This window comes from Pseudopipra pipra, chromosome W, assembly GCF_036250125.1.
Source record: "Pseudopipra pipra isolate bDixPip1 chromosome W, bDixPip1.hap1, whole genome shotgun sequence".
NCBI classification, from domain to species: Eukaryota; Metazoa; Chordata; class Aves; order Passeriformes; family Pipridae; genus Pseudopipra; species Pseudopipra pipra.
The window spans coordinates 31,386,388-31,401,893 of NC_087580.1; the positions used below are offsets into that span (position 1 = coordinate 31,386,388).

General features: G+C 47.7%; 1 protein-coding gene across 3 annotated transcripts in view; it reads left to right on the forward strand.

Annotated features, from left to right (window-relative positions):
* LOC135405272 (zinc finger protein 501-like) overlaps positions 1–15,506 on the forward strand; it is an 895,895-nt gene that overhangs the window by 771,839 nt on the left and 108,550 nt on the right. The window lies entirely within an intron of this gene.

The following is a 15,506-nucleotide window of genomic DNA, read 5'->3' on the forward strand; positions in this document are numbered from 1 at the left end:
AACTTTTTTACTCTCAGAGATGAATATTTCAGGCAGGATCAGAAATGAGCACAGGACCCTGGGCAGTGCTGAGCCTTCCCTTGGGAGTGGGCACTCTCCTGTCCCAGCCCTTGGCTTCTCTGCAGGAGGGCTCCTGTCCTGCTCTGTCCAGCGCAGCTGCACCTCTGGGCTGGCACAGGGGACACTTCACAGAGCTGCCCTTGGAAACAACATTGTCCTGCTCTCATTACTGCACACGTATTTGAGTGTGGTTTTTAATATTTCCTAATTGTTCCCTGTCTTTTCCTTTTCTGAATAGACTCTGTCCTAAGGAAGGAGCAAATGTCCAACAGCAGCTCCCTCACCCACTTCCTCCTCCTGGCATTGGCAGACAGGCGGGAGCTGCAGCTCCTGCACTTCTGGCTCTTCCTGGCCATCTCCCTGGCTGCCCTCCTGGCCAACGGCCTCATCCTCAGCGCCGTAGCCTGTGACCACCACCTGCACACCCCCATGGGCTTCTTCCTGCTCAACCTTTCCCTCACAGACCTGGGCTGCATCTGCACCACTGTCCCCAAAGCCATGCACAATTCACTCTGGGACACCACAACCATCTCCTACATGGGATGTGCTGCACAGCTCTTTTTCTTTCTGTTCTTCATGTCAACAGAGTATTTCCTCCTCACCATCATGTGCTACGACCGCTACGTTGCCATCTGCAAACCCCTGCACTACGGGACCCTCCTGGGCAACAGAGCTTGTGCCCACATGGCAGCAGCTGCCTGGGCCTCTGGGTTTCTCACTGCTCTGCTGCACACAGGCAATACATTTTCCCTGCCTCTGTGCCAGGGCATTGCCCTGGGCCAGTTCTTCTGTGAAATTCCACACATCCTCAAGCTCTCCTGCTCACACTCAGGCTACCTCAGGGAAATTGGGCTCATTGTGGTTAGTGCCTGTTTAGTGCTTGGTTGTTTTGTTTTCATTGTTTTCTCCTATGTGCAGATCTTCAGGGCTGTGCTGAGGATCCCCTCTCAGCAGGGACGGCACAAAGCCTTTTCCACCTGCCTCCCTCACCTGGCCGTGGTCTCTGTTGTTACCAGCACTGCAACATTTGCCTACCTGAAGCCTCCCTCCATCTCCTCCCCATCCCTGGATCTGATTGTGTCAGTTCTGTACTCGGTCGTGCCTCCAACACTAAACCCCTTCATATACAGCCTCAGGAACCAGGAGCTCAAGGATGCCCTGAGAAAAATGATGACTGGATGCTTTTCAGGAGCAATGAAGTGCCTGTTTTCTGGTGTGTAGCATTCAGAATGGGACTCCTTTTTTGGCCCAGCCTTCCTGCTGTGGTTTTTGGAGGAGGTCACTGGGTTTTTTCAATAATTTTCTGTGCAATTAAATATTATTATGCATCTGCCTTCTAATTTAGTGTCCATCTTTTCATTTTGACACTGACACTGTATAAATGATGAATTGTGCTCTCTGAGTATTTTAACAAAGTAAAGAACCCTGCAGTGCCTTCTTTTTCCAAGACCCTTCTTCTCAGATGTTCCTAAAGGACAGCACACTGCAGGACAGGGGGTATTTGCAAACGGGAAGGGGACAATAATCCCAGCCCAACAGCACTGCCAGGGAGCAGCAGTGCTTGGTCTTTCCAGAGCTGCTCTTTCCACTTCCACACTGTCCTCCTGAGCCCCTTTCTCACTGTAAGGCCTGAGTGCTCTCTGAGCACAGTCCTGTGGGCTGGAAGCCCTTGGAGCACAGGCAGGGACAAGCCCTGGGAACTTGTGAAGCAGATCTGGGCTCCCTTACAGCATCACCAGGATGCTGTGGGATCTTCTGAGGCCACTGCATGGACTGGGTCACTTCTTCTGTGACCTTGCTCCAGGGCTGGAACTCTCCTGCAGTGACACCATGACACTCCGGGGAAGGGAAGGGGAAAGGGCAAGTCCTCCTGCAGCCATTCCCAGGCATTGGAAGGACAAGGCAGGGATTGCAGAACCCCTGTGGAAGGAAATAGAAGAGGATGTTGTGTGCCCAGACTTTATCAAGGCCCTTGACATGGTCTCCTCTGGTCTCTTAGAGCCAGATTGGTGAGAACTGGACTGAAGAAGTGGAAGATGTGGTGGGTGGGAAGTTGGCTGAATGAAGAGTGTCCAATAAAATCCATGGTACAAAGTCCTCTTGGCAGCAACTTCCTGATGAAATCCCTCAGTGATCAGCCCTTGAACACCACTATAGAACATCTTTATTATCTGTCTGTACATTAGGAGAAAATGTATTTTCAAGTCCTTTGTGGATGATTCCAAATTTCAGGGAGCCCTTGAGCAACCTGTCCTGGTTTAAAGACACATATCAGGGCGGGAACTCCAGTAAAATGAACTCACTCCCCTTTTAATCCCCACCAGTACAAAGAGACAAAATACAAGGAGGTATAAGTGAAAAAATAAGAGTTTACTGACAAGAAATATAGCAGCAAAAACAACAATACCAACAGAACAGTTCAAAGTAAGAGCAGAGAGCGAAACTGTCTCTTCTCTCTGCTCCTGCCCCAACTCCCTTTTGTAAACAGATGAGAACAGGGATCAGCATGTGCCTCCCTTCCCCCTTTTCCTCCTGAATGAACAAAGAACAAAAAACAAAACCACGGGAAAAGAGGGGGCAAAGCAAACTCTGGGACACTCTGGTCTGAGATCAGTTGTGCTGCCCAAGAACACACTGACTCCAGAGGTGTCCAAGCGGGGCAGAGCCGGCGACTCCGGTCCATGTGGCAGCAGGGGGGAGGCAGCGGCTCTGCTTGATTCCATGGAGTTCTGGGGAGGCACAGTGGCCCCTTAGTTCCAGGAGGTTCTGAGATGTCTCAGGGTTCCTTTTGTTCCAAAGAGACCCCGCATGTCACAATGGGCCCTTGGTTCCATGAGATTCCACAGTGTCCCTGCATTCCTTTGGTTCCATGAGGCCCTGCAGTGTCACGGTGCCACTTGATTCCGTGACATTACAAAGAATCAGAATGGTCCCTTGATTTAAGGCCAACTGCACATGGGGCTACCTTGGGGGGAATGTGGGCACCCAGACAACCTGGACTCAGCCCTGGGGTCACCACATGTGGACTGGTCTGTCTGTCTGTCTGTGAGGTTCCCCATTCTGGAGGAATGAGGAAGAACTGGAGAGGGTCTAGAGGAGATCTGACAGGATGGAGCTTTTCTCCATATTGGAAATAGAATGAAATCTCCACAAAGAGTAGCACTGAAAGTTCAGACTGAAGGTGAGGAAAAAGAAATGTCACTCAATAGGGACCCTTGTGCTGCAAGAGGTCACCCAGAGGGAGTCAGGATCAGCCCATGGCTTTGTGTTCCAGGAACAGCCAGAGCTGGTGCAGAGACATCAGGGAGGGTCTAGAAATGCTGCTGGGAGGGGGTGGGAAAGCAGGAGGGGTGTGTGCAGCCTGCAAGGCCAGAGCAGCAGCAGGGCCAGGGCAGGACAGCCTGCAGGAGAGATGGCCAAGGGCTCTGGCAGGGCTGCAAGGCCCAAAGGCACCCAGGCCTTTGTCCCCTTGCCTCTGGCAGCTGCCTCTGCCACTCAGGCCACCACAAGCAACTTGCCTGGCAGGTTCTGCACTTGGTTTCTGCCTCGCCCCTCCCTCAGGAGCCTGGCAGGGGTTGCCCAGTTTTGGGCCTTTGTTGTTCCTCCCTCTCCCATCCCAGTGCCCCCCAAACAGCCCTGAGCCAGCCGGGAGGGACAGGATCTGCTGGGCCAGGGCCTGGGGCTCAGGCCTTGGCCTTTGTGCTCCACAAAACCAAGGCAGGCTTTGCTCAGCATTGCAGGGGCCTGCCCAGAGCCTTTGTCTGCCTGCACTCCTGGCCTCCAAGGAGCTGCTCCAAGGAGTCCCTGGGGAGGCTTTGGCAGTGCCTGCCCTCAGTGGGGCCCAGCAATGCTTCAAGGCACTTGGAGTTTGGCTTCTGACTTCTTCAGCAGCTGCTTCAATCTTCTCTCAGTACCTCAGGACCATGGGCTGGGCTGCAAACACACTGTGGGGCTCATTAAAATGCAGAAATCCCTCAGGATCTCTTTGTCTTCCTTTAATTGTCTTCAAAGAAATTTCAAAACAAGTCTTCCAAGTTTGTACTTTGTTTTTTTTTAATTCAATTATGGATATTTTTAAGTTCAGAGAAGAGGTGATAAAGGTGTTCTCCAAGTGATCTTGATGCTGAGTGTCTCCTCAGGAGATCCACACTGACCCTGGATGATCAACCTTGCTCCTCACCCCCCAACCTCACCAGTTCTGACATGGCCCATCTTGGACTGACAGCTGATGCAACTCCAAACACACTGTGGGACCCATTAAAACACTGAAAAACAAATTATTTATCTTTGTTTAATTGTTTTCAAGTCTTCAAGACATCAACAATTAATTAGAGTTGTTATGTAGTTTAGCTAAGGAGGAAGATTTTAAAGTGGAAGTCACCAAAAATATATTTTTTTGATGAAAAGGAATGATTTACACAGAACCTTGAGATGTAAGAGGGTCAGGACGCAAAGGATTTGGATTCAAAGACAAGGGGGCAAAAGACATTAGTAGCACTCATCATTGACCAATCAAACAATTATCAAGTGATTCAATAGCATTTGGTGCAATTTTAACAGTGACTGAATTATAGATTCACAACAACAGCATTCCCACCACAGTCAATTCACACCCACACCCAGGCAGAGATGTGTGGACACATCAAGAGCTGGGTGTGGAAAGGTCCCTCTCCCAAATTCTCCTGGTTGTCAGGGAAACACTCCCCCAAATCCCTTTGTGTTTGCCAACAGACAAGGGTCACAGCTGGAGGAGTGTTTGTTGAGGGGCATCAGAATTGTCCTGGGCATCAGGGACAATCTTTGGAATGTTGCAAACTGGAGGGTTCCCGAGCTGGGAGAGGCTGCCAGAGGTGTCCCACTGAGAGGGAGGTGCTGGGGAGCTGCCAGGGCCTCCCTCAGCCCCGCTGGTTGTGGGCTCACAAGGGGACTGGCTTTAGTTATCTGCTGAATTTCCATCCTGGTGTCAGGAATGACTGGAGTTTCCAAAATATTTGGGAATTGCATCCAGACTCTTCCATTTTGCGCTACGGTTCAGGTAGAGAATGTTCCAAGGCTTTCATGGGATGACTGAATATCCTGTGTTCCCCAGCTGATCCACTCCGGATTGTTTCCACCTGTATCATCCAGGAGCACCTGGTCCAGTCCAGGGACACTTCCCCACACCCCTGGCACAGTCCAGGGGCTCTTCATTGCTCAGCTGGTTTGGTCAGGGCTTGTCAGGAGCTCCTGAGATCATCAACCAGGCCTGAGGACAATGGGGGGAGGATGCACCACCACAGAGGCTTCTAAGAAAGATGGGGAAAAACATTTTGTAGGGACATCCCTGAGCAGTCTCCAAGGTGTTTGCAGATGAAAACATTGTGCTCATAGTCTATGATAGTCACAGTCATATGTTTTACCAAGGTCAGTATTGGCAGAATATGGTGCAATGGATTTAAACTGGAATAGGGGAGCTTTCTATTGGATAATAGGAGGAAATATTTGCCAATGGGTCTGACAAGAACTGCAACAGGTTCCCAGAGAAGAGGATGTCCCATCCCTGGATTTTTCCAAGGTCAGGAACTTTGAGCAGCCTCAATTAGTGAAGATGTCACTGTCTATGTGCAGGAGTTTGGACCACATGAGCTTTTGTATCCCTTCCAAGCCAAACCATTCTGGGATTCTTTGAGTCTAATATCCCAAACTCCTTCTCCAAAGTATGTCCATGTTGAGGACATGAATTACCATGTTTTTGAAGAAGCCATTCTAAGCCCAAAAGGTAACAAATTAATTCCAAGGAAGTTCCAAGGTTTCAAAGGAAGTTCCCAGGTGTCTGTATGAAACTTTAAGCAAGTGGGTCATAGGCAGAACCTCTCAGGGTGACCCTTTAGCTGAGGATGGGGGATTTGGCCTCGGGCTCTGAGACTCATGATGGGCAGACAGAAAGGGGATTTGGGGACTGGGCAAGACTTGTCCTGGGATGTCTAGGAAAGAACCAAAGCAAGGGGAGGATCACAATGGTTACTGGAGGAACAAGCATGAGAAAACAGAGAGCAAAGAGGATGAAAAAGCTGGTCCTGTTAAACAGGAGGCTGGTCAAGACACGTCCCTGGCTGTGCCCTGCAAGTGATCCCCACAGCCTGTCCTGTTTTCTTAAGAACTCCATTGCCAAGAAGTTTCTGTGAGGAGGGACCTCTCTGCTCCTGGCACAGATTGTGGCCCAAGTTCCAGCCCCTGCAGCAGGAGCCACAACTAGTCAGATCTTGTGTTCTCTGGAGGGCCAGACTCTGCCCAGACTGGGGTGTGTGTGTGTTGGAAGTACAAAAGAATGAAGAAAATGCTAAGATAAACACACAGTGTAGCTTGACTTTGTCCCTAAGTGGGGGATGAGAACTGGACACAACATGTGCAGGGACAGATGGAGGGGTTTGTCCCCCTGGCCCTGCCCAGAAGGGACACCTTTCAGGAAGGGTTGTGGCCTTGGCTGTGCTGAGTGTTGACCCGGGCAATGCAGTTTGGGATTGCAGTGGCACTGTCAGGGCTCTGCAGAGCTACATCACAGCTCCCCTGTGACATCACATCTGCCCTATGGTGTCACATCCATCATATGACATCACACCTCTCCCGTGATATCATATAATCCCTGTGTCGTCCTGTCCTCCTGTGACATCACATTGTCCCTGTGCCATCACACCTCCCCTATGACATCACACCTCCCTGTGGGAAAGGACTGGATGGTAGACCTTGAATTTGAGCAGTTGCAGCTCTGAAGTTGCAGAGGAATGTAAACAACTCTAAGGAAATATTTACTGCAATGCTGGACGGAACAAACGTAATGCAGCCGAGACCAAAGGTCACCAATCCAAATGTGTGTAGTGTCACCAATGAAAGTATGTACAGTGTTTTATGTTTGAGACTTTTAACCAATTCTGTTGTAACATGATAGTATACAAAGAGTATAAAAGAAACATTTGAGAGCAATAAAGTAGCCGTGTCCCTTTCCCTGCTATCTGAGTGCATTCTTGGCTGTCGTCAATTGGTGAACCCCGACGTGATTTATTGCGAAGAAGATTTACTGCAAGGAGAATTCCTTGGAAAGACTGCAGACCTTAGAGCGGTGATAGAGAAGATTTATTGCAGAAGATTTGCTGCAGACCTTAGAGCGGTAGGGAGGGGATTTATCGCCGCGGATCTGAGAGCAGTGACTGTGGACCTCAGAGCAGTGAGGATGGAACCCCAATGCAGCATTTGTTGGCAGACCTTAGAGCCGAAAAGTAAGTCAAGACTTACAGACACCTGGAAAGAAGGTGAGCCATTCAGGAATAAATAATGGAAGCACAGATATCCGTGGAGGAGGAATCTGTTGGCATAGTGCTAACAGAGATACTAGAGAAGCACAGTGTGAAATATCAGAAATGTGTGCTCTGCACCTTATATAGTTGGTGCAAAAGAAATGGGGTAGATGCTCAGTCAGCATTTGGTACAGACATTTGGGACTCTGCAGGGAGAGTGCTTTTTAATGCAGCCACTGAGTCTCTTAAGCAGGCTGCCAGCATCCTGAAACTGTGGCGAACTGTCTTTAAAACTTCAAAAGATCATGCTTCTAAAAAATCACCACCCTTCAAGCCAGAAAATAAAGAAAAACCTAGCAAATCACCCTCAGAGACAGTAAAAAGAGAAAGGCCACCCCTCCTCGCCGCTGATAGGAGACTTTTCGGCCATGCAGTCGCCCTGCTGGAAGGGGTAGCACATCGCTGCCCAGTGTGCACTGCACCGATCGAACAGTGCGAGTTCCAATCGTGGCCGCTGCCACCCCGCGCGGAGTTGTGGTGCAGACGAACACCAGAGAGCCACTCCGGCTGCTGGAGAATCCTAAGGGCGTGGCGGAGCAGAGCTGGCAGCGCCGCACGGGTAGGGCCGGAGTGCCCGGGAGCCGGCGAGAGGACAGCCCGGCAGCAGCAATGCAAGAAAAACCAGGAACGGAGCAGCCCCAGAGGGAAACAAGAACAGAGCAACCCCGAAAAAGTGCCACTTCTCGTTGACAGGAGAGGCAGGCTAGAGAACTGCCTTCCCGTCTCTCTGTTAACTCTCCTGTTAATTGCGTTGTGTGTCCAATGTCGCCGTGAGCTCACAGTGTTGCTGACGGTACCGTGCTGGCGTGTGTGTGTATTGGGGGCTGTGTGTGTGTGGAGAAGCGACCATAAGTTTGTTAGTCACTGTTAAACCCCAGAGATGAGAGTCCGGGAGACTCTCCTCCCGTTAGAGCGTCTCAGGTGAACACAAGAGCACAGAAATTCACTTTAGGGTTATTCCAACTGCTGCCTGAGCCCGGCGTGCCGGGGGAAGGCAGCGCCGGCAGCCAGGGCAGGAGGCGGCGGAGCGGCAGAGGGACCCCAGCGACAGAGGCGGCGGCGGAGCGGGCGGCAGCGCCGGGAGCTGCTTCTGCAGAGCCGGCCAGACTTGTGCGGGGGTCCCCAGGAGTTCCACGGCGTGCGGGGCGGCCCGGGGAACAGCAGAGCGACGGCGAGCTCGGCGGGGACTGCGGCAGCAAGAAAAGAAACGAAAAGTAGCTCCAGCCTTTTCTCTCTTCTTCCCCGCCCCGCGGGGAAGGGGGGGAAGAGTGAGTAAGAACGGCAAGAGAGGCTGCAGTCAGAAAGAGAAACAAAAGAGTCTTCTTTCCCTTTTCTGTTCCTCTTGGGGAATAAGTATTGAAAACAAACAAGTGCACACCTTTCCATAGTTCTTGTTTCCATCTTTAACTCCTGCCATTTGGAAATTAGTGAGAGACCGGGGATTTGCCCCGCAGAAACCAAGCATGTAAGTGGTTGAGAAAAGAAAGCAAAATCTCTCTCTTTAGTCCTTCTAATCACTTGGAGATAACTTAAAAACCAAAGAATTGCGTTTAACTGCTAGCTAGTATGCAGACAGTTTTAGGGAGTTTTTCCGGGAAATGAGGCTTTGTACAAAAGTTTTAGTGAAACACCTTCTTGGTTGTATTGTACCCCTATAAAAACCTTCTGCCAAAACTTTGTATTCAGAAAAAAAACCAACCAAACAGGGTTTTGACAAAAAGGATAAAAAGTCCTCTTGCAAAACTTGGCCTTTGCCTTAGCAGAGAAAGAGATCAGGTGTTAGTAGCTCACACAATAGAGATAGTTTGTTGCCTAGGAACCGAGTGGGAGGCTTAAACCTCCTCTGGCCGAACTCAAAAAAGTTTAAATTACCAGTGTCTCGGGGCTGGGGGTGGGGTGTAGAACCCCCCTGCTTTCTAAAAACTACAACTTTGCAAATAAGATAAATGGAAAGCCAGCAGGCTGAGGATTTCCTTAACTCTTAGATAAAACATCTTTCTATCTCCCTGTTATAAACTGAGAAGTGACCGTGACAGTGGAGTGACCCTGTCAGGTTCTGTGTGTACTTTGCTCAGGGTTTCTCTAGACCCTCAGTCTGCAGGAGTGGGGGAACTGTCTTCTTGAAGCACCCCCACAGCTGGTGCTGTGAATACAAGTGGTATAAAAGGATTAAAGCCAGAGGCCTTACCCTGGGTTGGCATTATGCTGATCACATCTTTAAAACTGTGTTTAAAAAGTTTACTCAGCTGATTTTTACATGATCTTACAACGAGTTATTTGCTCTCCTTTGTGCTGCTTATGTTGTGAATTTTGTTCTCTTACCAGAATTTCATAGACAAAAAAACCCTAAGAATACAAACAGATAATATAGATCACATCTAAAGAACCAGCTGCAAGCTGGAATCTGGCCTTCTCCATCCTTGATTAGAATTTTGGAAAAAGAGAGAAAACAAAACTAAATCTTTAATTTGATCCCAAGTGCAAAAAATGTATAGTCTGTATTGAAAAGACCTGAGATGCACCCGATGTTGTAATTAATATGACTAGCAATACCTTTAATATGCCTTCAAGTGATCCTTATTCGTTTAGTTATATCACAAATCAAAAAGTATTCACTCTCAATCTATCATTAGTAATTCTCATGAATAAGAGGAGCCAATCTGTGGCTCTGGTGAGCCAAGCCCGAGACTGAGAAGATGATGCAGAACACAGTAAATGAGAGAAACTCTTCTAATTGCTTTTGTCATCTTTGTATTAATCGGAACAATAACTACAGCCATGCATTAGCCATTCAATGCAGGCCATGCATCTTGAAGAACAAAATGCATTGGTTTTTTCTTTCTTATATAGCAGGCCTCTTGCCCTAATAGATCCCTGAATCTACTATTCCAGAGTTAAGAAAGTCTCTGTCACCAACAATGTGTTTTGACTTATTCTTTTTGTATGTGGTGTTGTATTGCTGGTGGGCGAGGATCAGAGTTAGAGTCAAAACTTGCATTTTTCTCCAGTATAGAGGGTTATAATATAATTGAATTTGTATTATGAATTAGCTAAAATTTGAAAAAAACCCTCAAAATTCTGTATCATATCCAGACTGGAAAGGCTTTGAAAGGGTGGATTGCTTGTATAGTTTGAATAGTGCTGTCAGATTACCAGGCAATACTATAGTTATTGATATTATGTTTTATTGTCTTTCATGAAGATGGGTGTTGTTTATATATGTTTTGTCCCAGTGGTTTTATAGCAAGTGGCAAGGATTGTTTTGAATCTCTCTCTCTCCTCTCTAACTACTGCAACATATGAAGGAAACCTCTTAGTTTACGAGTCCACACAAGATTATAAATAACAGTGCATGGGGTGCTGGGCCTCATGGAAGAAGGGCCCTGTGTTGAAAAGCAAAGAAAGTGTCTAGTCCCCCCATAGGCCCCAGCTCACATCATGCCTGCAATCTTTTAATAGACTGCTAACTTCATAGCATGATGGTTGGTTTAAGTTGTTTGAATGTTTTGTCTAACTTGTGCATTGCTTTACTGAATGCCTTCGTTGAGTGAATTTTGATCACGCCCTGGATATTTTTCTTCATGCTCTTCATGCTCTTGGGTTCTTCACAGCACACAAGCCTTGACCATTTAACACAAGCAGTGACAGTGCCTGGTGCCTGATTGTATTGCACTACCTGCTTTGTCCTACATGATTCTCTACAGCCTTTTATTAGTAACTGACAGCCAACCACTTCGTGCTATAGAACCTAAAATCCTCTCATACAGCCAAGTTACAAAAATTCTGAAATTTGAAATTCTTTTGTGAAAATTGTTTAATAGTCCAGGCTCTACTTTGCAGAAATTCTACAAGTTCATTCTGTACTCTGGACCTGTGAGATTGAGCACTCCTATTCATCTGTTCCAACTTGGAGACTAAGTCTACGTTCAAAAGTAGGATGCTGACCCCCTGTATGCTGACTGCAAAGAGATTATGATTACTTACAGCCACAGCATAGCATGCAAGTGACCCTGGCTGACCCAATGATGCAGGAACAGCTGGAACCTATTCCGATCTCTTCACTAAAGATGGATATGATTACAAAGAGATTATTGTCTACGCTTTTACTATGAGTCCTTTGTTGTGGATATTTTATGTTGTTTTCCTTGTTTTTCATCAATATGCTGCTTAACTTGTTCAACAATGGCCTGGTCCAACCACAGACCATGCGGTGGGAATGTATTTGTGCTGAACTGGATGATGCAAGCGCTGATAGACGGGAACTTTGTCCCTGACACAATCATCTTGTATAACTTGAGATTAATTGGTATTTTGTGCCTAGTTGACAACCCTCCAAAAACATTTGACAGAAACAGTGAAAAAGAAGATGATGTTAAGACAGACCCCCGAGATGCAGCACGCCACAGACAACTTATATAAAAACCTGTCCTTACACAGGACACTAAGCTCAAAGTCAACAAAGCAAGGCTTTTTATTCATGTAACAACTAACCTAACAGTTTAATTTCAGTACAAAAAAAAAAAAAAAACAAAAAAAAGAGGAAGGGGAGGGAGTGAGGAAACACAGGTTCATGAGATGGTCCTACTAACTGTTTTTTTGAAGTTTTTTATTTAAACAGCCAAAATTGTTTTAAGATGCATACATGAAAGTGGTGGAGAAGTAGAGCTTTTGAAGTTTTTGTAGTAACTACTGACAAGTTCTCTTTGAAGTCCAAAAGCCCATTAGCATAGAAAAGTGTGTGTTTTGCTTTAAAAATAGAAGGAGTATATATTTACCTTTAAACTATAAGAATGTTTGTATGTATTTGGGTTTTGAATTGAACGTGAAGCAGAAATATGTTTGTTTTCCAAGTTATACTTTCATAAAAACAAGAAATACATAATTAGATCTTACTCACCTGAGGGCAAAACACAAGAATGATAATTTTTCAGCTCACACCCAGAAAACACAGTAAAATACAATTCAAAAGTATGTTTGTGTGAGAGCATGAAGTGATGGCCATCACGCATGAAAGTTGTGTGAATGTATGCATGTGAATGTATGAATATATGATTATGAATATATTCTGGTTTTGCTCAAAAATGCATAAACTATATTACCTCACATATGCATAAGCACCTTTAGATAAAAAATAAGAGACACATAACCCTGAGTTAAATGAAGTTTCGTTTGCAGAAGAAGTTTTGTGTATTTTATTATGTGTCCCCTGTTTGATATCTTGTGTTCAACGAGTGATTGGTCAGAATTTCTCCCAAACCTTATTTTTCAATTTAAAAACAAAAAGGAGGAATTGTGGGAAACAACTGGATGGTAGGCCTTGAATTTGAGCAGTTGCAGCTCTGAAGTTGCAGAGGAATGTAAAAAACTCTAAGGAAATATTTACTGCAATGGGGGATGGAACAAACGTAATGCAGCTGAGACCCAATCTGAGTGCATTCTTGGCCGTTGTCACCTCCCCATGACACCACAGCTGCCCTGTGACATCACATCCTTCCTGTGACATCACATCTCTCCTGTGATCTCATATCATCCCTGTAACATCCCGTGCTCGACTGTGACATCACAGCTGCCCTGTGACTTCACATCTCCCCTATGGTGACACATCCATCATATGACATCATACCATTTCTGTGACATCACACTTCCCATGTGACATCACAGCTCCCCTGTGACATCACATCTTTGTTGTGACATCAAGGATTCTCTATGACATCACATCCATCATATGACATCACATCATAGCATCCCTGTGAAATCACATCCTCCCCGTGATATCACAGCTCTCCTGTGACATCACAGCTCCCCTGTGACATCACATCTTTCCTGTGTCATCACATCTCCCTCATGACATCACATCCAGTGACATCCAGATCCATCCCAAGGTTGGGGGGGTGTGTGAGACAGGCAGAACCACAAATGCCTGCACAGCCCAGAGCAGTCAGTGTGGGGCTGTGCTTGCTGCTGCAGAGACCCCCAGGGAACAAACCCAGGCAGTAGGTTGGGTTTATTCCTTGCTCTGTGCCAATGGAATAGAATGTTCCACAGGAGTTCTGTCCCCCTCTGTGGCACTGGGTGGCTTGAAGCTGAAGAGAGGGGGGGTCAAGTGTAAGGTCCCTTCTGAAGTGTGTGTCCCTAAGGAGGACACTTGCCTTATTATTGCTTATTATTTGTAATATCTTAAAGATCTCTCATACAACACCTAAGGATGGATTCTATAGAATATGTGCCATAGATATTTGGGTTGGGTCTGGCTGAGCTGCAGTTCAGTTCCCCACAGCAGCCCTCCCAGGGCTGGGCTTGGCATTGGCAGCTGGAAGGGGGTTGAGAACACCCCAGTGTTTTGGCCACTGCTGAGCACAGCACCAACACTGGGACATTCCTTCCTTAGCTGAGGGCAAGAGCCTGGCAGGGGACCCAAGTAGGCCAGCTGAGCCCAACTAACCCAAGGGACATTGCAGACCATGGGAGGTCAGCTCAGCTCTAAAAGCTGAGGCAGGGAGCAGGAGGGGGGCATTCATTGTCTGATGGCTGCCTGCTGAGGAACCCTCACAGGTACCCAAGCCCTGCTCCTGGGGAGTGGCCAACCATGGCTGCTCCTGGGAAGCAGAGAACAAACCCTGCTGTCTTTGGCTTCTGTGTGACCAAGCTTTGTTCTGCTTTTTGCTTTGAATAAACTGCCTTATCCCAACCCACTATTTTGTTTTTCCCACCTTACTCTCTCCCATGTCCTGTTGGGAAGGGGAGTGATAGAGCGGCTGGGAGGGCACCTGGTGTCCAGCCAAGGTCAACCCACCACACACCTGAACACTTCCAGAGACTGCACCACCTCCCTGGGCTACTTGATCCAATGCCTGAACACTCTCTCAGTGGAAAAAGGGTTCTTTAACATCTAATATGAACATTGCCCAACGCAATTTAAGGCCATTTCATCTCTTCCTGTCACTAAAGGCTTTGCAGAAGAGACCGACCCCCACACCCACTAAAACCTCCTTTCAGGTCATTGCAGAGAGCAGTGAGGTCCCCCCTGAGCCTCCCCTTCTCCACACTCAACAAACCCAGTTCCCTCAGCCGTCCCTCAGCAGACATGTTTTCCAGAGCCTTCCCCAGCTCCGTTCCCTTCTCTGGACACGCTCCAGCCCCTCAAGGGCCTTTTGGCACTGAGGGGCCAGAACTGGACACAGCACTCCAGGTGGGGCCTCCCCAGTGCCCAGCACAGAGGGGCAATCAGTTCTCTGCTCCTGCTGGCCACACTCTTCTCCACAAAGGCCACGATGCCCTTGGCCTTCTTGCCCCCCTGGGCACACTCTGCCTCATATCCAGCCCCTGTCAAGCAGCACCCCCAAGTCCCTTCCTGCTGAGCAGCTCTCCAGCCCCTCTGCCCCCAGCCTGGAGCGTTCCAGGGGGTTGTTGGGACCCAAGTGCAGGCCCTGACACTTGGCCTCATTGATCCAGCCTGTCCAGATCCCTCTGCAGAGCCTTCCTGCCCTCCAGCACATCCACACTCACACCCAGCTGGGTATTGTCCATGACTTTACTGAGGGGACTGGAAGGCCACAATTAGGTCACCCCAAAGCCTTCCCTTCTCCAGCCTCAACAATCGCAATTCTCTCAGCTTTTCCTCACAGAAAGGTTTCAATAGACCTCAAGTGACTGAAGCCCTGGGTTTGGCCATCAGGCCTTGTCCTTCACTGCTGTGGTCTTTTAATAGAGCAACAGAGAATTGCAGCAAAAAACTGAAGAGAAAAACATTGTAAAATTGTTTCAGAATTGTTGCCTTGAACCTTTGGTCGAGGTTGGGAATGGTTTGTCTCCCTTGGCAGGGAGGGTCAGTACTCTTTGTCATTCTGACATGACTGCCCAGGTCCCTGATTTTATCGTGGCCAAAATACTGGGCTTGGAAACCAAACCAGGAGCTGGTAGATAACAGCAGCTTGAAAAATGGGCTGATGCCTAATTGATGTGGCAGAAGGAATGAAAGACTCGTGACAGCTAAGAAAAAAATTGGGCTTTTCAGTGCCTACCTCAGGTTAGGATGACTGCCTGTGTCTTAGTGGAGGAAGATGTTTTTGTAACTTTATTGAAACTTGTTAGTAAAATGTGCCTGAATTCCTAAGG